Raw genomic sequence first — 23,431 nt, 5'->3', positions numbered from 1 at the left:
ACACCCTCACCAGGTGCGAGCAAGAGGGAAAGACCCTGTCTGCTGTAGGGGTCCGTTTTTCCCTCCCGTCTAGGCCTTACCCCAAGGCTCAACTAGTGGGAAAGATGTGGTTCAAGAAATCAGAGCGTTTTTCCTGCTGCACAAGGTGAAACCCCCTCCCGAGGCAGGGGAGGGGGGAGTTATTCAGGTAGACGTCGCCCCCTGCAATTCTGGGGACTGCGAATCTTTTCGTGGCTCCCCATACTCTCATTCCTGAGGGTGTGCCCGACTGTGTGTATCCGGAGTCGGTCGGGAGTCGAATTTCCTTGTATCCGGAAGCCTGGGAAAACATCACCCAGGACCGATGGGTATTAAGGATAATTTCCGGAGGTTACACCATTCCATTCTGTTCAGTACCCCTTCCCATCAGAAGAATCCCAGACGTTCCACCCAGTCAAAAGGGATCAAGCAGCCTCAGAGGTATCTCAGCTACTAGAAAAAGGAGTCATCCAACCAGTCCCCTCAGACCAGATCGGATTAGGGACTTGCTCAAGATTTTTTTTGGTGCCGAAAAGAACAGGGGACCTGAGACCCACACTAGATCTCAGTCAACTCAACCATTACATACACAAGAACAAATTCCGTATGGTCACCCTACAATCTATTCTCCCATTGTTGGGAAAGGAAGTATGGATGTGCTCTATCGACCTGAAGGATGCTTACTACCATATCAAAATGGACAGGGCATCCAGGTGTCATCTACGCTTTCGGCTGGGAGCCAGACATTTCCAGTTTCAAGCCCTGCCCTTTGGTCTCACCACAGCCCCCAGGGTGTTCACCAAGTGTATGGCAATGGTGATTGCTCACTTGAGACGTCAAGGATTCCAGGTGTTTCCGTACCTGGACGACTGGCTCCTCACTGCCCCACCAGGTATCTACTAATTCAGTCCAGGGACACTACCATCAGTCTGTCACCAATTAGACATTATGATAAACTGGAAAAAATCTGACTTGCTGCCCTTACAGCGTGTCACTTTTATAGGAGCGAGCTGGACACCATTCATATGCGAGCATTCCTACCACAAGAAAGGATCACAGGGTTGCAACAACAAATTCTCACGCTGATGCCTCTGAGACATGCGAAGGCAAGACTGATTCTTCAACTCCTAGGGACCATGGCAGCTACGATCATGTTGGTTCCGTTAGCGAGATTACACATGAGAATTCTTCAATGGCTCCTCTTTGTCCAATGGTCTCTCCAAAGACTTCCGCTATCCCATCCAATCCTGTTGACAGACAAATGCACGCAGGACCTCCGTTGATGGCTGTGCACCAACAACTTGAACGTAGGAAAACACTTTGTTCCACCCTTCCCTCTGGCCACAGTGACTACGGACGCCTCCCAGATAGGGTGGGGGGGGTATTATCTCGACAGGATGGTCCAAGGCACGTGGCAGGAGCACGAGATACATTTGCACATAAATGTTCTAGAGATGAGAGCAGTGCTTCTTGCGTTGCAGGCACTTCAAGAAGTCTTCCCTCTAGGGACTATTGCGATGCACTCAGACATGTCAGTAGTGTGGTATCTCAACAAGCAAGGAGGAACCTGATCTTATCCACTATGCAGGGAGGCCATGCGCGTGTTGCATTGGGCAATAGCTTCCCAACGGTTTCTAGTGGCAATGCACATCCCGAGGAAGACCAATGTGATAGCAGACGAGTTAAGCAGGGCGATTCATATGCCCTACGAGTGGTCCCTGAATTGCCTGGTGGCAGAGCGAATCTTCAGCAGGTGGGGTCAACCTTGCTGCGACCTTTTTGCCAACCCCCTCAATGCGAAATGCAGCAACTTCTTCTCGATGATCCCCCCCACCGGGGGAATCACCCAGGGACGCTTTAGCTCACAATTGGCCCTCCGGTCTGCTTTATGCTTTCCCTCTGTTTCCCCTTCTCTCAAGGGTGATTCAGAAAGCGCAATCCTTGGGAAGCAGGATGATTGCCCCACACTGGCCTCATCAAGTATGGTTCCCCTTCCTTCAACCCTACCTTGTGGATACTCCTTGGATTCTGGAACCCCTTCCAGACTTACTGACACACATGTCGGGACAGTTCCACCCCTCTCTGAGGACACTCCGGCTGACAGCCTGGCTACTCCACTTCCATCCTTAGTCAGATGTCATAATTTTTCACCAGACGTAGTCCATATTTTGTCGTCCTCTCATAAACCGTCCACTAGAAAAATCTACTTTAGCAAATGGAAAAGATTCTCTATTTGAGCTCATTCCAGAGGCATTGATTCCTATACGGCTCCAATTGATTCGGTTTTGGAATTTTTGTCTATATTCTATCCGGGGTCCGCTTCAGCCGCCATCAAAGTTCAGCTGGCGGCTATATCAAACTTCCACGTGGCCAATGAACCTAGCCTGATGGCACACAGACTATGTAAAGCATTCCTTAAAGGTACCCTATTGCTGCGTCCCCAGTATCACAACCTGTTATGCCCTGGGACCTCAATTTTGTTATTCAAGCCCTCACTCTTCCACCCTTCGAGCCTGCAGCTACCTGCGAGTTAAAGTTTCTAACATGGAAAATAGACTTTTTAATAGCCATCACTTCAGCAAGGCAGGTCTTCGAAATCTAAGCCCTTTCCATCAAACCCCCATATTTTATCTTCCATAAAGATAGTCTCTCTTAGACCAAACCAGTCATTCCTTCCCAAAGTGGCTTCTCTGTCTAATATAAATCAGTCTATTGAGCTGCCAGTTTTCTTCCTCAATTTTTCCAACAAGGCAAAATTCAGATTTCACCAACTAGATGTACATAGACAGTTACGCTTCTATCTCCACCGGACAAAAGAGATTCAGAAATCTGACCAACTCTGTCTCCTGTTCCGAAAACCGGCTTGGTTCTCCGGTGTCCAAGGTCACGCTCTCTAGATGGGATAGCCAGCTGTATTTCCTTCATCTATCACACAGCAGGTAAACCTCTGCCCTTTCCACCTAAAGCCCACTCCACAGGAGCTGTTTCCACATACACAGCCTATCAAGCTAGATTGTCAATGGATGATGCATGTGCTGTGGCCACTTGGGCTTCTCACACCTTTGCCTCTCATTACAAATTGGATGTGCTTTCCAGGGGCAGATCTTCATTTGGCTCCACAGTTCTCAGGAGTATTTTCCTATGAGCCACCTGGGTTGTAGGTGCTAGGGACACTGTCCCATGGGTAAGAATGTAGGCGAGATAGGACTACATAACGTCAAGGAGTTATGTACTCACCATAACGTTCGATGTATGTAGTCCATCTCACCTCACATTCTTACTTACCCTCCCGCCTTCCCCCCCGCCTGGAGGATTTGTAAGTAATATTTTATCATGCAGAGTCCCTTTGATTATTTTGTTTGGATATTTTGTTTGGATATTTTGTTTGGATATTTTGTTTGGATATTTTGTTTGGATATTTTGTTTGGATATTTTGTTTGTATGGATGTGTGTTATGTATGCAATAACTGAGTTGTTTGCAGCAAACTAGATCTGGGGATGAAAAGCAGTGTACTATGGGATACCCTCTTAGCCCAGACAATCGGAGACTTTTGAGCTAGTAAATAGGCCGAGTCGAAACCGATATTTGGCTCCGAACCCTTGGGTAAGAATGTGAGGCGAGATGGACTACATACATTGAATGTTATGGTGAGTACATAACTTCTTGTTTCCTGGGGGCAGTTAGTGGAGAGCCATTGGAAGATACCCTCCAAGGTATTTGTGTCGTCACCTAGGAGGAATATAGATACATGCAATGTTTATAGATTTGCGTTTGTTGAGTTGGACCTTTGTGATGAGTATTTCTGCATTGTTAGTAAACAAGGCATTTGGGGTACTAGTTTTAGATACTTCGAGTGCATTTGTACAAAATGGCTACCCCTTCTCTTTTCTTAGAAATATCTTCAGACCGATTTTGGATTCCAACTCCCATATTGGGGAAGTCAAACATTCTTGCAGGCAAATTCAGCAGGTCCATTCTGATCCCTCACGAGTGGTCCCTCAGTCAGTAGCGAATTTGATTTTTGGCCGATGGGGCTACCCAACCTTTGACATTTTTGCACCCCCTCAAAACAACGCAGATACTTCGCTCTGATCACCCTCCAGGGGAGTCCCTAGAGGTGCTGTAGTTCACGATTGGCCCTCCGGTTTCCTTTATGCTTATCCCCATTTACCAGTGATCGTGAAGTGTCTACAGAAAGCAAAACTTTTCCAAGAGTTCAGTGATCCTCACTGCTCCCCTATTGTCCTCATCAGATATGGATGTTCTTAGTGTTTCACTGTTGCAGTCATCACATTTGGGTTATCTGCTTGCAGTAGCCCTCAGTCGGCTTGATTATCAAAGTCTTGGGTCCTGCGTCGGATGCTGTCTCATCTTCCATGACGTCAGATAGTCAGGGGTATAAAGCATGCAGCCAATGCCATTGCATCAGTCTTTCTTGCCGTGTCCAAGTCAAATACACCTACATATCAATCAAAAAGAAATGTTAGCTGTACAGAATGATCTGGCAACCTTCAAGGACCACATTCTTCCAGGACAGTTATTGGTAAAGACAGACAACACCACAGTTATGTAGTATATAAACAGGGAGGAATCTACCCATATCCTCTCTGCAGAGTAGCCATGGCTCTGTGGAACACAGCCTTGAGATACCAAGTGCACCTACAGGCTCAATTCCTACCAGGAAAGCTAAATACACTGGCAGACTACCTAAGCAAAAATCTCATGGACCCACAAGAGTGGAAACTGGAACCAGAGATATTCAACATGTTGATAAACAAATGGGGGGAGCCCAGAGATAGACCTGTTTGCCTCCCCCCAGAACTACCAATTGGACAAAATTTGCACAAGGACTCCCTACAAACAAGCTTGGAAAGTGGATGCCCTGTCCTTCATCTGGAAAAACCTATCTGTTTATGCCTTCCCCCTCTGCCTCTCCTCTCCAAGTTACTACTAAAGATCAAACAGGACAAATCAAGGACAATACTGATTGTACCAGACTGGCCACGCCAACACTGGTATCCCGTCTTGCGTAGTGTCACTGCTGGCAACCTGCCTCAGACTCCAGCCCTGCTGTCCCAGCAGAAGGGCCAGATTCTGCACCCACAGCTTCAAACCTTGAACCTGGCAGCCTGGCTAATTACCCGATTACTCCATTACTATCCCTTAGTAAGTAAATGATGGCTGTCATTATGGTGGCAAGGAGGCCTAGTATTAGAAAATCATATGCTGAAAAATGGAAAAGATTCTGATGTTCATGTTTCACTGTTGCAGTCATTACATTTGGGTTATCTGCTTGCAGGTAGCCGTCAGTCGGCCTGATTAACAAAGTCTTGGGTCCTGCGTCGGTTGCTGTCCCTTCCATGATGTCAGGTCGTCAGGGGTATAAAACATGTAGCCAACGCCATTACATCAGTTTTTCTTGCCGTGCAGTGCCCAAAGCAGAAGCTGTTGGCAAGTGCCGGTCGGCAGACTCCTGAAATTTTTGTTTTAGAACCGAAGTCTTCAGCTAAAGCTAAGTACCCCATTGGGGAAACTTTTTCTTGCTCCTTACCATTGTCAGTAAAAGTTAATTGCTTTACTTGTGGAAAGCAAATACCTCAAGGATTTCATTCGTACTGTATTCCTTGCCTAGGCCCTGACCACGAAGTACGTTGCTGTCGGTTTTGTGCTTTATTTAACCAGTGCACTATCCGTCTGTATATTTTCGCCTCTGAATATTTCTGTTCTCAGTTTAATTATCCGGAAATGTCGTCTGTTAGCCATCCGACTACCAGGATTCCGAAAAAACGCAAAGATAAAGACAGAGACAGGCCGCCGAGGTCCAAAACTGGCGATGACACTTCTCCTAAGCCAGTCACCAGTTCGCCGGTACTCAGTGAGGTGCTTTCGCAGCCCCTGATACCCGCTACTTCTGATTTGCAGGCCTCTACTGAGACCCATTTGGAGTCTGGTATGCCGCGAGATGCTTCAGCTATGGAACCCACAGATGTCTCTACCTTGGATAGGTACGGAGCTGCTGTGCAGGCACCGGCTTCTGAGGGTGTATTCAGGCCTATGGACTTCCATATTAAACCGATGCCTTCTTCACTTAGGCCTGAATCTCGAACCATGCCTAAAATAACGACGCCCAGGCCACATGCTCAGGCCTGTATGCCTAAAATAACAAATAAGAATGGCTGAAGATCTAATAACTCTGATCAGGGGTAGCCAACCCCCCCCCCCCCCCCCCCTTCTAAGAGGCCTAGGACTGAAGTTGTTTATGAATCTTCTGACCAGGATTCTGTTTTTTCTGATTTCTTTTGATCTGGCTTTGCCCTTATCTACTTATGAGGATTCTGATGCAGAGGACTCTATTCCCTTTGCTTCCCCTCCAGAGGATTATTCTTTTGGTGAAACCTTACAAACTCTAAGGGAACATTTCCACTGGGAAAGCCAGGATTTTTCAGATTCAAAAAAGACTGGGATTTCTTACTCCTGCCTCAGCATAGGCCTTTAGCTATTCCTCCTGTACTAGGCATTGTTGATGCTTTTTTGGAATCTAGCTTGGCCCCCGATTCCTTGCCTCCTGCTCCCAGAAAACCTGACACACACTACAGGGTGCCTGAGTCACACAAGTTCCTTTTTAAAAATCCTATTGCGGATCCAGAGACTATTTCTCAGGGGCCCAAGGGCATTAAGGCTTCTACTGCTAAAAATCCTACCCCTTATGATAGAGACTCCAGTGCGCTGGCTAGATGGGGTAAGAAGGTTTACATTTGTGCAACCTTGGCCATTAGGGCTTTAAACTGCCAGTTACATATGTAGAAGTATCAGCAACATGTTATTGGATTGCTTAAACAGGAAATGATGATTCCCGATTGTGTGGAAAATAAAGAATTACAGGATTTACTGCATTCTGATGAACAAGTTGGAAAACCGACTTTGCAATGTGGTTTTGATTCATTAGAGGCCTCTTGCAGGGCTGCTGTTACTGGGTCTGTGCTCAGAAGGCATGCTTGGCTTAAGGAGCAATCTTTACCTGATCATGTTAAAGCTAAATTGTTGGATGTTCCCTTAAATCAGGACCGCCTGTTTGGCAACAAGGCTGAGGAAGTTCTTAAAAAGATGGAAGATAAAGCTAAAGCTATGCAAACTGTTAAATATTTCTTGTAAGTTCAGCCTTCTAGATTTAGTAAGCACTGGCCCTCTAAAAATTGGTCCTTTCAAGCCCCTTCCAAGGTCTTCTCAAGCCAAACCCAGACACAGCAGAAACCCCAAGTTTCAGTTTCAGGGGACACACAGAACTAAGCAGTGGGGGGCCTCCACTTCCAAATCTGGGAGTAATAAGACTCCACCCTATGGTTAACTGTCTGAATGACTTTCTTTTAAAATTTCCAAGAACTTATTAACTGACTGCCCCTTTGTGGGGAAAGATTGCTCTTCATGCAAAGAACTGGGAACTCACTACCCAGAACAAATGGGTTTTAAATATAGTGTCCCAGGAATACAGATTTCACTTCCACACATTGCCAACACCAAACAGGTGGCTGGACCTACCCCCAGATCAGTGGGCAGAGGCCCAAAACCAAGTACTTTCTCTCTTAAGCATGGGGGCTATTCAGTTGGTACCAGAAGAGGAAAAGGGACAAGGTTTCTACTCCAGTCTTTTCCTTGTACCCAGAAAAGACAATTTAAGGCGTCCTATCCTGGACCTTTCTACTCTAAACACCTTTTTGGAGATTCCAAAATTTTCAAGATGCTGACTCTTCATCAGTTGCTTCCTGTGCTAGGCAAAGACGCCTGGTTGGCAACACTAGATTTAAAAGAAGCATACTTGCACATCCCAATTAGAGAGTCTTGCAGAAGATACCTTCGCTTCAAAGCAAGCTACACACACTATCAGTTCTCTGCACTGCGCCCAGGGTGTTCACAAAGTGCCTAGCTCCAGTCATTGCATTCTGCAGGCAAAGAAATATTCAAATATACCCATATCTGGATGATTGTCTAATTCAAGCAGAAAGTGAGGACATACTTTTGAATCATCTGGCCTTTGTTCAAAGGGTACTGACTTGTCTGGGGTACACCATAAACGAAAAGAAATCACACCTGGTATCCTGTCAACAAATTTATATTCCTGGGAGCTAGCTTGAATACAACTTCCCAGATGGCTTTCCTCACACCAGGGAAACAGATTCATTTGACAACCTACTTCAAACAAGTGGCCACAAAAACCCAGTTATCTGCAAGGCAAATACGCCAAGCCTTGGAGTTCATGGCCTCCTGCATTCTAATAATTCCACATGCAAGGCTGCATATGATGAAACTGCAATGGTATCTCAAAAGCCTATGGTGTCAACATTCACAGGATCTAGAAGCAGTGATTCCTATCATACCTTGCCTACAGCTAGAGTTCCTTTGGTGGCCAGAGGCCTGCCACCAAAACAGGGGACTACCATTCACACTACCCCCTGCCGCCCAAACCTTAATAACAGACGCATCAGACTATGCATGGGGGGGGGGGGCACCTAGCAGGGAAGTGCATTCAGGGTAAATGGAACCAGAGTCAAATGCATCTGCATATCAATCAAAAAGAGATGTTAGCTGTACAGAATGCTATGACAGCCTTCAAGGACCACATTCTTCCAGGACAATTAATGATGAAGACTGACAACACCACTGTTATGTGGTACATAAACGAGCAGGGGAGAGGTACACATTCTTACCCCTTCTGCAGACTAGCCATGGCATTGTGGAACACCGCCCTGAGCTATCAAGTACATTTACAAGCTCAATTCCTGCCAGGAAAACTACACTGGCAGACAAACTAAGCAGAAACCTCATGGACCCACATAAGTGGAAACTGGAACCAATGATTTTCAACATGTTGACAAGCAAATGGGGGAGCCCAGATATAGACCGGTTTGCCTCCCCCAAAACTGTCATTTGGACAAATTCTGCACAAGGACTCCCCACAAACAAGCTTGGAAAAGTGGATGCTCTGTCCTTCAGCTGGAAAAACCTATCAGTTTATGCCTTTCCTCCTCTGCCTCTGCCCTCCAAAGTACTACTAAAGATCAAACAAGACAAACCAAAGATGATTTTGATTGCACCAGACTGGCAATGCCAACACTGGTACCCTCTCTTGCGCAGTGTGTCACCGTGGGCCCCATGGTACCTGCCCTCAGACTCCTACTCTATTGTCTCAGCAGGAGAACCAAATTCTGCACCTTCAACTTCAAACACTGAATCTAGCAGCCAGGCTAATTACATAATTTCTCCTTTATCATCCCTCCATAAACCAGTGATGGATATCATTTTAGAGGCAAAGAGGCCTAGTACCAGAAAGTCTTATGCTGAAAAATGGAAAAGATTCTGTGCTTGGAACCAATCTCAAGGGATGAGCACAAGTGCCCAGTTTACCTTCGATTTTATATTGCGTAACTGAGAGATGCTTCATAAGGGTCTGTCTTTCTTCTCCATCAAAACTCGCATCTCAGCTCATTATAACACAGAACCACCCATCTTCTCTCATCCACTGCTTAAGCAGTTCCTCAGAGGGGCTCCAACTCCAGCCTGGGACCTCAACTTTATACTGGAAAAGCTCACCCTTCCTCCTTTTGAGCCAGCTGCCACTGCGGACTTAAAATTCCTGTTTTGGAAAACTGCTTTCCTTTTAGCAATCACTTCAGCAAGAAGGGTATCTGAATTACAGGCCCTCATGGCAGTGGAGCTTTTCATCATCTTTCATGGGGACAGGGTGTCCCTTTAGAACCAATCTTTCCTTCATGCCCAAGGTGATATTCAGTGTGGCCCTTAATCAGTCCATACATTTGCCAACCTTCTTTCCTAATCCACAGAACAAAGGGGAATGGATTCTGCACTCCTTAGACGTGCACAGACAACTTAGATTCTACTTGGACAAAACTAAACCTCAAAGAAAATCTGATCAACTGCTGGTGGCATTTGCTGCAGGGGCTGAATGGAAGGCTATTTCAAAGCAAACCATTTCCAAATGGATAGGCCATTGCATTCATTTCTGCTACAAGCACCATGGAAAACCTATCCCACAGGGGAGCAGACCCCACTGTACCAGGGCTGCATCTACCTCTACAGCCTTTCTCAGAGGTGTCCCTACCAGGGACATCCTAGAAGCTGCTACCTGGAGTTCTGTACATACTTTCACAAAGCATTACCATCTGCCAATTTTCTCTAAATCCAGAGCTGGCTTTGCCACTGCAGTCTTGCAGGGCCTTTTAGCTGGTCCTAATTATGTTTAAATTCCGCCTCCCATCTTTAGCTTTGGGAATCTACCCAAAAGTGATGACTGCAACAGTGAAACATGAAGAACATAGTACAGTTGTGTACATTTACCATAAATGTAGATGTTAGAGTGCATTCACTGTTGTAGGCCTGGTTACCCTCCCTCCACCCCCCTTCTTTTTTTTGGATATACCTGTACTTTCATTTGCTATCTGCAAAAGCTTTTTTGGTGCATTTGCTTTTTTGTTGGAGGTATAACCTTGTATATTTATAGATTTAATTGCTTCCCATTAAGGGGGCAGCTGATATCTGTGGCAAGTAAAACTTATGTAATGGTGTCTGCTGCATGTTTTATACACCTGACGTCATGGAAGATGGGACAGCATCCGACTAGGACCCAAGACTTTGGTAATCAGGCCGACTGAGTGCTACTGCAAGCAGATAACCCACAAGTGATGACTGCAACAGTGAATACACTCTTAACATCTACATTTATGGTAAGTGTACACAACTGTACTGTCTGTCATCTCCGGTTAAATCCATTCTGGGTCATCCACTAGTAAAATTTATTGCAGTAAATGGAAACGTTTTTTGATCTGGCCCTTCAGAAGTCTGTGGATCCTTTAACTGCACCACTTCCAGGGGTTCTAGAATTTTTAGCTAGCATTTTTCATCAAGGTGCTAGTTCTTCAACGGTGAAAGTCCAACTAGCCTCAGTTTTGATGCTGGGGTGGACATGTCTTTGTTAGGTTTTACAAAGTTTCGAAGAAACTTTCTCAAAGGTGTCTTTCTTCTCTGACCACCGGTTAAGGATCCCATTCCTCCTCTCCATGGGACCTCCACTTTGTTGCAGGCATTGGTCTCTCCTCCCTTTGAACCTGCGGCCTCTGTGGATCTTCAGTTTTTGACCTGGATAACTGCCTTTTTCGTTGCCATTACATCCGCTATAAGGGTGTTGGAACTCCATGTTCTTTCTGTCAAAGTCCCTTATATGATCTTTCACAAGGATAGTCTCTCGCTACGTACTAATCCGTCCTTCCTCCCTAAGGTAGCCTTGGAGGCTAATATCACACTGTTAATTTGCCTTTATTTTTTTCCTAACTATCAGAATAAAGGGGAGCACAAATTACATTCTTTGGACGTTCACAGACTGTTGATTTTATTTACACAGGACTAAATCCTTCCGCAAGTTTGATCAGCTTTTTGTGTCCTACGCCAAGCCCTTTTTAGGCAAACCTGTTTCAAAAGTGACTGTTGCTCACTGGATTTCTCTGAATTGGCTGGGTTTCCTTTGATCGAGGTTTGTCTTTCAGGAAAAGTGAGGGCTCATTCGACCCCATCTATGGCTGTCAGCAGCCTTTAGGTCTAGGGTCTCCTTGGATGATATTTGTTCATCTGCTACTTGGGCATCATGTCGCACTTTTATTTCTCACTATAAACTGGATGTGGTCTCTAGGAGTAGAGAGCATCCTTTGGCTCTGCGGTGCTTTGGAGTATCCTTCCATGAAGGCCTCCCAAGGATTAGGTAGCTGGGGACACTGTCCCACAGGTTGAAGATCAAATGAAGTAAACTACTTCAAATAAAGAAGTTATGTACTCACCATAATGTTGTATCTGAGTAGATGTTCATCGTGCATACAGCTGCAGTCATTACAGATGGGTTATCCTACCGTCAGGCGGGTCCTCTGTCGGCCGAATTCCAAAGTCTAGGTCCGGCGTCGGTTGTCGTTGCTTCTTCCCTGACGTCAGTACGGGAGGGGTACAAAAGAGGCAGCCAACGCCATTTTCTTCAGTCTTTCTTGCCGCGCGGTGCCCGAAGCAGAAGCAGTTCGCAAGTGCCAGTCGGCCAGCTCCTGAGATTTACAAAAGTATTTCAGCCGAAGTCTTCTTGAAAGCTAAGTACCCCGTTGGGGAAACTTTTCTTGCCTCAGACCGATGTCAGACAAAGTTAATAATTGCATTTCTTGTGGGAAGCAAATACCGCATAAGGATTTCCACTCTTTCTGTATACCTTGCTTAGGCCCAGACCACGACGTCTCGGCCTGACGTTTTTATGCTAGATTCAACAAGCACACTATTAAGCGCCGGGTGGAGTTCGCCCTTCATTATTTTGGCAAAAAATTTAATTATATCATGTCGTCGGATACACCGACTCCAGTTTTGAGCAAAAGTCGCAAAGATAAGGACCGACATCAGAGGACCGCACAGACTACTGAGACCACGTTTAGGCCGACTACCGGTTCTCCGCGAGGCGTCTACGCAGCCCCTGAGTACCGATGACACTACATTACCGGTGACTACAGTACCAGAGGTCGCAGGCTCCTCTGTCCCCATTCCTACTGCAGATACCGGCGCCACTCTTGGCGGGGAAACTCAGAATTTAGACAGGCCTGCCATTTCTCAAGTTGTCTTCAGGCCTTGCTCCTTCACCATTAAAGCTTTCACTAAATCTAAAGCAGCCATGAAAACCAAAAAACAGGGTCCTCAGACCTCCTCTCAAGGCCCCATGCCTAAAAAGCAGATGCTTAAAATGGCTGAGGATTTGATTACTCTTATCAGGGGTTCTCAACCCCCCTCTGACAAAAGACCCAGATTAGAGGACGACTACCCTTCCTCAGATCAAGCTTCTATTACCTCAGAACACTCTGAGGACCAGGATTACGCCTATTCACCTTTCGAAGACTCTGATGCTGAGGAGTCTATTCCCTCAGTCTCCCCCCCCCCTGAGGACTACTCTTTTGGGGAAACCCTGCATACATTGAGGGAACACTTTCACTGGGAAGGCCAAGATTACTCAGATTCCAAGAAAAGGCTCAGGGAATTTCTTCTGCTCCCCAGCATAGGCCCCTGGCTATCCCTCCTGTTTTAGATATATTAGATGATGTGTACACAGAAGCCAGCCTTAATCCAGATTCTTTACCTCCAGCTCCTGTTAAACCAGACGGGTATTACCGGGTTCCTGATTCTCACCAGTTCCTATATAAAAGCCATACTGCTGACCCAGAAACTATTTCACAGGGTCCCAAGGGAATTAAGGCCTCTACTCCTAAATACTCATTACCTTCAGAGAGAGATTCCAGAGCTTTAGAAAGGTGGGGGAAAAAGGTGTATACCTCAGCCACTTTAACCATGAGGGCATTAAACTGTCAATTCCATATGTTAAAGTATCAACAGTTTTTGTTATCTCAGTTGAAAAGCAAAATGACACAACCAGAACAACCAGATTTAAGTCAGGATTTGTTGCATGGTGCAGAGCAAGTGGGTAAACATACCTTGCAGTGTGGTTTTGATGCTTTAGAGGCCTCATGTAGAGCTGCTGTTACAGGGTCTGTTATACGTAGGCATGCTTGGCTCAAAGAGCAAACCTTGCCAGATCATGTCAAAGCTAAATTATTAGATGCACCTCTTCAGAAAGATGTATTGTTTGGTGTTAAAGCTGAGGAGGTACTAAAGAAAATGGAGGAAAAAGCGAAATCAATGCAAACTGTGAAAGATTTCCTGCAGGTACAACCTCCACGTTTCAGCAGAAACTGGCCTTCAAAAAATTGGTCCTTTCCAGCCACGGACAGGCCTCAAAGGGGCAGATACAGACGCCCAAGGGGTAGAGGGCAACCTCAAGGATCTTTCAGAGCCAGACAGTGGCAAGCACCAACCCCAAGAGGTGGAGAAGATAGATCACAGTCATTTAGAAAATAGACACAATGACTTCCCCCTACACCTGCCAAGCAAAGCTTTAATAGCAGCACCTTTGGGCGGAAAACTGGCATTATTCTCAAAAAATTGGCATATTGTTACAAAAGACAAATGGATTCTGGACATTATAGACAGAGGCTACAGGTTCCACTTTCACACCCTTCCAAAAATGAGAGGCATGCCAAACCTGCCACAAAATCAAAGGGCAGAGGCAGTAAAACAAATTTCCGCTCTCATGGACATGAAAGCGATTCAAGAGGTACCTGCAAAAGAACAAGGTCAAGGGTTTTATTCCAGACTATTCCTGGTACCAAGGAAAGACAAAGATTGGAGACCTATCTTAGACCTATCCATCCTAAACACATACATCTACAGGTGCCAAAATTCAAGATGCTCACATTACAGCAGCTTCTTCCCATGCTGGGCAAGGAGTCTTGGCTGGTAACATTGGACCTCAAGGAGGCATACTTGCATGTCCCTATCAGACAAGATTGCAGAAGATACCTCAGATTTCTTGCAGGTTCAACCCATTACAAATTCTCTGCATTGCCCTTTGGCTTATCTACTGCGCCCAGAGTGTTTACGAAATGCCTGGCATCAGTAATAGTCTTCTGCAGACTACAAGGAATACAAATCTACCCATATCTGGACGACTGCCTGATCCAAGCGGACAGCAAGGACATACTATTGCAGCACCTGGCGTTTGTAATAAAACTGTTGAACTTCCTGGGATACACAGTCAACAAAAAGAATTCAAAACTAATACCCTCTCAACAAATAATTTTCCTGGGTGCCAGCTTGAATACAACCACCCAGATGGCCTACCTCACGCCAGACAAACAAGGGCAACTGTCTCAGTACTTCAGCAAAATGGCAACTTTCACCAGGCTAACTGCAAGGAAAGTCCTGCAGGCTCTGGGATTCATGGCATCTTGCATCCTACTAATCCCATGTGCAAAGCTGCATATGAGGAAACTTCAATGGTACCTAAAAATCTTATGGTCTCAACACAGCCACAGCTTGGAAACAATTATACCACTCATTCCATGCCTTCAAAAGGAATTTTTGTGGTGGGCTCAAGCATGCCAAAGAAACACAGGTCTCCCTTTCTGTGTACCTCAAGCAACTCAAATCATCACAACAGACGTCTCAGACTATGCCTGGGGAGCACACATGACAGATCAGTGCATTCAGGGAAAATGGTCCCAAAAAGAGAAGCACCTACACATCAACCAAAAGGAAATGCTAGCCATGCAAAATGCTATTATGACCTTCAAAGACCTACTGCATCCAAGCCAGCTATTGATAAGGACAGACAACACCACAGTGATGTGGTACATAAACAAACAGGGGGGAGCTCATTCATACCCCCTGTGCAGGCAAGCCATGACCCTATGGAACACAGCACTGGAATTGCAAATTCTGCCACAGGCACAATTCCTGCCAGGGAAGGAAAACACACTGGCAGACAACCTAAGCAGAAATGACAGATCCACACGAATGGAAGTTGCATACTCAAGTTTTCACAAAGATAACTCTGGCATGGGGACAGCCAGACATAGATCTCTTTGCTACCCACAGAAATTACCAATTGAAAAACTTTTGTTCAAGGACCTATCCTCCACAGGCCTGGAAAGTGGACGCACTCTTTCAACTGGACAACATTGACAGTTTATGCCTTCCCGCCTCTTCCTCTGCTGCCCAAAGTTCTATTAAAAGCCAGAGCAGAGAGGCCGCAAATGATTCTCATTGCTCCAGACTGGCCAAGACAACACTGGTATCGGCTCCTGAAGAGCCTGACACATTCCCCACCATGGATCCTACTCTAGTCCCTCTTCTGTTGTCCCAGCACAACTACAAAACCCTTCACAGCCAGCTCAAAACCCTAAATCTAGCTGCATGGAGAATTCCTTGATTTCCCAACAGACTCTCCTCTCCAAGGTAGTGCAGGATGTCATCTTGGAGGCCAGAAGACCTTCTACTAGAAAAGCCTACTCCGCCAAATGGAAACAAATTTGTGCCTGGAATCAAGAAAAGGGCCAGAATCCTTGGGTAATAAATATACCTCAAATTTTACAGTACCTAGCTGAGATGTTAAACAGTGGACTTTCCTTCTCCTCCATCAAGATCCACGCTTCAGCCATTTCTGCACAATACAACACAGATCCTCCTTTATTCTCACATCCTCTCTTAAGGCAGTTCCTCAGAGGGGCAAAAAATAAAAAAACCCCAAGGAAACCACCAGTCCCTGCTTGGGACCTCAACTTCGTATTGGAAAAGCTGACCCTTCCTCCCTTTGAGCCAGCTTCTTCAATAGAACTACAATACCTGTCATGGAAAACAGCCTTTCTTCTGGCTATCACCTCAGCACGCAGGGTTTTGGAGCTACAGGCCCTCATGGCTGTGCAACCATTCATCATTTTCCATCAGGACAGAGTTTCCTTACGAACCAACTGTACCTTCATGCCAAAGGTAGTATCCAGTGTAGCTTTGAATCAGACTATCCACTTACCTACCTTTTATCCAAATCCACAAAACAAAGGGGAAAGACTACTACATTCCTTGGACATTCACAGACAACTTCGTTATTATTTGGACAGGACAAAGCCATTTAGGAAATCCGAGCAACTCTTTGTGTCCTATGCTATAGGTGCTCAAGGAAAGTCTATTTCCAAACAGACAATTTCAAAATGGATAGTCCACTGCATATGCTTTTGTTACTCATTTCATGGAAAAACTGTGCCTGCATGCATCAGATCCCACTCCACCAGGGCCATAGCTACCTCTGCAGCTTTCCTCAGGGAGGTCCCTACCAAGGACATTTTGGAAGCAGCCACTTGGTGTTCAGTGCACACTTTCTCCAAGCACGATCACCTTCCACTATACTCTAAATCTAGAGCAGGTTTTGCCACAGCAGTCTTGCAGGGCATCCTCGCTCCTCCTAGTTCCACTTAGTGCCTACCACCCTTACTTAGCTTTGGGATTCTTCCCATCTGTAATGACTGCAGCTGTATGCACGATGAACATAGTACAGTTTTGTACCTACCATAAATGTAGATGTTCGAGTGCTCATACAGCTGCAGTCCAGGTTACCCCCCCTCCGTCTCCTCTTAGGACAGGCCTTATGACAAACACCTTATCATACAACCTATTTAGGGTATTCTCTTATGGTGTATTTGCTTGCAACTACTGTTTTTTGATTATTCTATATTGCATGTTTGCATAAATTTATGTTTTGCCTTCCTTCTGGGGGCACCTGACATCTGGGGCAAGAAAAACTGAAGAAAATGGCATCGGCTGCCTCTTTTGTACCCCTGCTGCACTGACATCAGGGAAGAAGCGACGACAACTGACGCCGGACCTAGACTTTGGAATTCGGCTAACCGAGGACCCGCCTGACTGCAGGATAACCCATCTGTAATGACTGCAGTTGTATGAGCACTCTAACATCTACATTTAAGGTAGGTACAAAACTGTACTTTCTACTTTAATTTGTCTTCAACCGTTCCCCTGACCTTATTCTTCAGGATACTGTCTCTTGTTCTGGACAATTTCTGTTGGGATCCTTGTTTATGCCAGGAATTAAAGGGGTCTTGTGATGTTTTTCTGTTGAAGGAATTGTTATAGTGGTCGGGTAACTTATCTGTTGGGCAGAAAACTCTATCTGAAGGGAGATGGGGGGCATTATGAGTAGGGGGAAGAGCATGGAGCTCAGAGCCGTAGCTAGATGATCCGTCTGTGTCTGATTTGATATGGATCATGGGACCCACAGGTTGAAGACAAATGAATTAGAACTACTCAGATGGAGCGTTATGGTGAGTACATAACTTGTTTTTTGCCCTATTGTCACGTAGAGATTCTTTCCTTCATGATTGCCCCCTCCCCCCCCGTCTTCTCTATGCCATCCCCCAATTCCTCTCATTCCCATTTTCTGAAGAAAGCCAGCAGATTGAAGAACAAAATAATTTTCACTTCTCCGTTCTGGACTCAACAGATTTGGTTCCCCTTTCTTTAGGCCTCCGCTACTACAGAAATCTTGGATCATGGACTCTGCTCCAGACCTATTGTCTCCTCCAGAGGGGCTTGTTCATCCCATTCTTCAGAATGTCAAGATCACTGCGTGGCTTCACCAGTTCCTATGATTGCCAGGCGTATTAGTCTCTCTGCCCCAGTTCAACGTATTATTGTAGCCTCCGAGAAACCTTCGACTAGAAGATTGTACAATAGTAAGTGGCATAAATTCTCAAAATAGGCTTCAGAGAATACTGTTGATCCATCTTCTGCACCAGGTAATAGTTTGAGTTCTTAGCATCGCTTTTCGATTTGGGAGCCTCTTCCTCCACGATACGAGTACATCTAGCTGCTATTTCCAACTTTTATAATGGTCTAAATGATGCAACCTTAATGTCCCACAAACTGTGTAAAGCCTTTTGAAAAGGAACTTTAATGCTAAGACCTCCATACAAGTATCCTTCTATACCTTGGGATTTGAATCTAGTGCGACAGTCCATTATACATTCCACATTCAAGCCAGCTGCAAACTGCGATTTGAGGTGTTTATCTTGGAAGACTTTATTCGTGATTGCAATTACTTCGGCCAGGAGAATTTTAGAATGACAAGTCTGATCTTGTAAGTCTCCTTACTTAACCTTCCACAAAGACAGGGTGTTGCAAACTAATCAGTCCTTCCTACCAAAAGTAGTTTTGCGAGACAAATATCAGTCGGATGATACAGCTTCCTGTATTTTTATTCAATTTTTCAAACGGAGGTGAATCGTGTCTACATTTAATAGATGTCCATAGATCATTATGTTTTTACCTTCGTAGAACAAAATAATTCAGAAAATCTGACCAGTTGTTCATTTCCTTTTCTTCACCTTCTTTGGGCAAACCAGTCTGTAAAGTTACTCTGGCTAAATGGCTTAAGGATAGTTTAACCTTCACTTATACAAAAAGAAAAGTCTGCAAAGCTATGGAAAGGATCATCATGGACCTCATAAATAAAGATATTGGGGACCTACAGACACTGGATCCTACCCAGTTCTGCTTTAAGGGCAGATCCTGCTTCTTAAACCTGGTCGATTTCTTTGAAACGGTCACCAAGGCCATTGACGAGGGGAAGGTGGTCCACACAGCCTACCTGGACCTTGCAAAAGCCTTCGATACAATACCCCACTCGGGCATTATAGATAAGCTCACCAGCTTAAATATAAACTCCTATGTCACTAGATGGGTTGCAAACTGGCTCAGAGACAGACCCCACATGGTTAGAATTGCTGGAGCCATGTCAGACTCCAAACCAGTTACAAGTGGTGTCCCACAAGGCTCAGTCCTGGGACCTCTCTTGTTCGGTATATGTTTCTCGGAGGTACAGGCCAACACGGAAGGACTGTGGCTGACCAAGTTCGCAGATGACTGCAAACTGGGCGCCATAATCGACTCTCCAGCCGACACAATCCTCCTCCAAAAGGGCCTCATAGAAACAGACAACTGGTGCCAGAGCCATGGCCTCAAGCTAAATGCCAAAAAGTGTATAGTCATCCTCTTTGGCAAAAACAAAGTGCCCACAAATTACCACATAGGTGGTAATCCATTAAGTACGGAAGAAGTAATTAAGGACCTGGAGACCCAAGTTGATAGCAATCTCTCATTTGAAAACCACGTGGCCAAAGTGGTTAGAAAAACATTTTATATATCCCACCTAATCATGAAGGGATTCACATCTAGATCAGGGGAGGTCATCGTGCCTCTTTACTCATACCTCATCAGGCCCATAATTGAGTACAATGCCCCTTTTGGGATGTACCTTACCACACACACCTGCAGCAACTGGAAAGACCCCAAAAGTACCTCACCAAGAGGATCAAAGGGCTCAAACAGATGCCATATGCTGCCCGGTTAAAGAAACTCAAGCTCTACTCAGTGGCATACCGCCTGCTCAGAGGTGATCTGTGCCTGACGTATAAAGCCATGTCCAACTCTGAATTAATGGACATGCTGCACCTCAGATAATCCAAATCCCATCGAGCTACGCGCTCGAGAGACTTGAACCTCAGCACTGAAATAAGTAGGACATGCTGGAGGGACAAATTCATAACCCAGAGGCTCCCTTCACTCTGGAATAAAATCCCAGTCCAGGTTAGGCAGAGTCCCTCATTGACTCTCTTCAAGAGGAATCTTGATGAGTGGATGGGAGATCGTAGGTTTACCCCGGGTATCACTTCTGTCACTGTTAGACAGAGGCACAGTATGCTAACCTCGAAAAAGGGCATAGCAAAATTAATTTAAAATGGGTGGCGAAAGCCAAACACACTCTGGCTAGGCTCATAAATGCCCTAGGGCAGATAGCCTAGTATGAACCGCTTCCAGGCCCAGTAGAGGCACATTCTACACAAGCATTAGCCGCTTCAGAGGTTTTTTATTCCAGAGCCACAAGAGACTATAGCTGTGCAGTGGCTACTTTGGCATCCCCATATACCTTTACAGGTTGTATCTGGTCTCTAGGGGATGAGCATCATTTAGTTCTGTGGTGCTCAGGAATATACTTTCATGCTACCTCCCAAGGTTTAGGTAGCTGCGGACTCTGTCCCACAGTCAAGGATAAAGTAGAGATTGACAACATCAGGTAAAGAGTTTCTTACCATAACGTTATATCTGTGTTGTCAATATTCACTTATTCTTGACATCCTCACCCTCCTTCCCCCTGCCTTTTGAGCATCTTGGTGTAACGGGTCTATCCCAACAGATTTTGATTATCCTTTTGTAAATACAGGTATGGTCTCTGATCTATTATTTCCTGTCTGTCACTATCTTATGGAAACTCTGAGGTAATTCCAGTAGGAGCATTATGAGTAAAGCTAAGCTCGAGAGTTTTTGGAAGGCACGAGCTGGCATAATGGCAGTCTGTTCCTAGATATGGAACCGAACCCACAGTCAAGGATATGTGAAGATCAACAACACAGATGGAATGTTATGGTAAGACATGACGACTTTTTCTGACTAATTGTGAAAGTGCCTGTAAAGAAAAATCTGCTTTAAATTTAGTTTTTTCTGTTGTACAAATAACTACTTATTGACAGTGTGTAAATGGTTCAATTGATACTTCAGGGGCTTTGGGAACTGGTACTGTGTTGAGGTTTGCCTGACTGCATTCTTGGAATCTTTCTGACGATAAAAATGAGATTCTAAATTCTCCATTGGGTAGAGATTTAATTTTGGCCTCTCGCCTGTAGAGGTGAACAAATAAGAGTGATGAAGGGGGTAAATTGACAAGGGTATGTCTTAACATTTTTCTGCTTTCCTTTTCCAAAATTTCTAATGGATTCTGTAGCCCGTCATTTTGTTTTGGTAAAAAAACAAAATAGACAGTCTCAAAAAATGTAGGTAAATATGTTTAAGAAGAAATGGCAAGAGGTTTCTAAAAGAAATCAGCCACCCCCACCCCCCCCAAAGAAAAGGGCGACCCAACATGCAGAATGATTAAGGTAATGTTCAGCCCTCCCATCCAGACAGTCCCTTTTCCATTCAAAAAAGTCTGAATCTGTACTTTTTTTCATTGACAGCAGAAAATTTCAGACAGATGGGTTCCGAAGATCAGATGGCAGTGGCAGAATTCCTTTTTTCCAGGGGGTAAATCCCCCAACCACCAGACCAGACACTAATGTTTACCTGTCCTTCATCACATGTTGTTGATGGAACCAGTTCGTCCTTCCCAGGTAGGTTTTATTCAAGGATGTTTTTAGTGCCAAAGAAAGAAAATGCTTGGTGACCAATTCTGGATCTTTCTTTTCTAAACCTGCTAGTGGCAGTGCCCATTCTCAGAATGCTGTCACTTCATAACCTGTTACCTTTTCTTTCTTCAAGTTTATAGTAGTTTCACATCCTTATTAGTCCAGACTTCAGGCGTTTAAGGTTGTGTGTGTCTAGATCACATCAGTTCTCTGCCTTACCCTTTGTGAATACTCTTGGTGCAGTGAAAAGTCCAAAGTCTCTAGCTTGAGTTATACCTGATTGCAGGCTACAGGGTATCCACGTTTTTCCATATTTAGACAGCATACTTTTGCATATATTTTTTTTTTTTTTTTTTTTTTTTTTAAGTGTCTGGATTATCTCACTTGTGTGAGAGATCTCTTACACAAGCTGAGATTCCAAGAGAACATTCCAAAGTCTTTTCTGACTCCTTCACATGGGATTGTGTTTCTGGTGTGTCATTTAGATGCCTCGGTTCAGAGTTTTTTTTCCACAGGAAAAAAATATATGTATATTTACATTTATTTCTGTTTTCCACTCTGACTTTGATCACTGCAAGGGAAAATCTCAGAATTTTGGATTTTGTCATATGTGATGCTTTTGATACCCCTGGCAAGACTTCTGGAGAAAGATACAATGGTATCTGAAGTCCTAGCACCAACACCCTTGGTATTTTCAAATACCAGTGCTAGGGTTTGTCAGAAGGGAAATCATTTGGTAGAGATGGCAAATGACCTTAAATCCAGGTCTTCCCTTTTCCCTCCTTGTTCCAAAGCAGTCAGTCACCACAGGTTGCTTATACTTTGCTTGGGGAGAAGTTTCAGGAGGGATAAAAGTGCAAGTTCTGTGGAACACCAAGGACAGACGCAAGCATTTACATGTAAAAAATGCTTGCTCTGATCAAGGCTTACAACTCTGAATCATCTTTTGTCCCTGGAACCTCTTCAGGTTATTGCAGACAATACCACAGCCATGTGGTACAACAACAAGCAAGGGGAAACCAGGTCATAACCCCTTGGCAGACTAGCCATGTTAGCTTGGGATAGATCTTCACAACACAATCTCGCTCTATGGGCATCCTACGTTCTGTCAGAACAAAATTGTGTGGCGCACAAGCTGTGCAGGAAAAAGGTAGATCCTCTCAAATGGAAACTAGACTGGAGGGAGCTTCCAAGATTTGATCCATCTGTGGGGAGTTTCTCAAGTAGACCTGTTGGCCTCCTCTCTGAACAATCAGCTGGGAAGATTCTGCTTCAGGACTCCATGTAAGAAAGCCTAGAAGGCATGCCTTTTTTTTACTGGGCCAGGACTGTTGCTGTGTACCTTTTCCATTGACATAGATGTTCTTTGTAGTCAATGTTACAGTACTGATTCTTGGCTCTTCATGCCATGCAGAAGCCTATGACTAGCCTGATTTCCAGAATCTTTCCATCATCCCTAGCCGACAGATGTCCAAAGACCGATGGGGTATAAGAAACTCATCCATTCCTTTGGCGCCATCTTCAGTTCTTTCTAGCCATGCAGTCTGATGCACTTCACTTGTGTTCAAAATGCTGGCAGCCCAGTCGGTTCATTTTTGTAAAGTGTCTTATCTTCCAAGCAGATTAGTATCCAGTTGAGGATTTTCCTTTACTAATTTGCTGTTTTAAAAGGCCAACACTGAAGTGTGGAAAACAAATCCCACGTAAAGATTTCCTTTAATTTTTCTTTTCTGCTTGTGGCTTTGAGACA

General features: G+C 44.9%; 1 protein-coding gene and 1 long non-coding RNA gene across 2 annotated transcripts in view; one reads left to right on the top strand and one right to left on the bottom strand.

Moving 5' to 3' along the window:
- Positions 1 to 21,661, top strand: part of LOC122816854 — a 43,513-nt gene extending 21,852 nt beyond the window's left edge. Inside the window, exon 3 of the long non-coding RNA XR_006367108.1 lies at positions 21,514 to 21,661. This is a non-coding gene — a long non-coding RNA (uncharacterized LOC122816854). The remainder of the gene's footprint in view (positions 1 to 21,513) is intronic.
- SDHAF4 (succinate dehydrogenase complex assembly factor 4) overlaps positions 1 to 23,431 on the bottom strand; it is a 779,629-nt gene that overhangs the window by 676,934 nt on the left and 79,264 nt on the right. The window lies entirely within an intron of this gene.

The sequence above is a fragment of the Protopterus annectens genome, chromosome 12.part0 (assembly GCF_019279795.1).
Source record: "Protopterus annectens isolate FY-2018-M chromosome 12.part0, PAN1.0, whole genome shotgun sequence".
Classification (NCBI taxonomy): domain Eukaryota; kingdom Metazoa; phylum Chordata; order Ceratodontiformes; family Protopteridae; genus Protopterus; species Protopterus annectens.
This window is presented reverse-complemented; position numbering and strand designations above follow the sequence as displayed.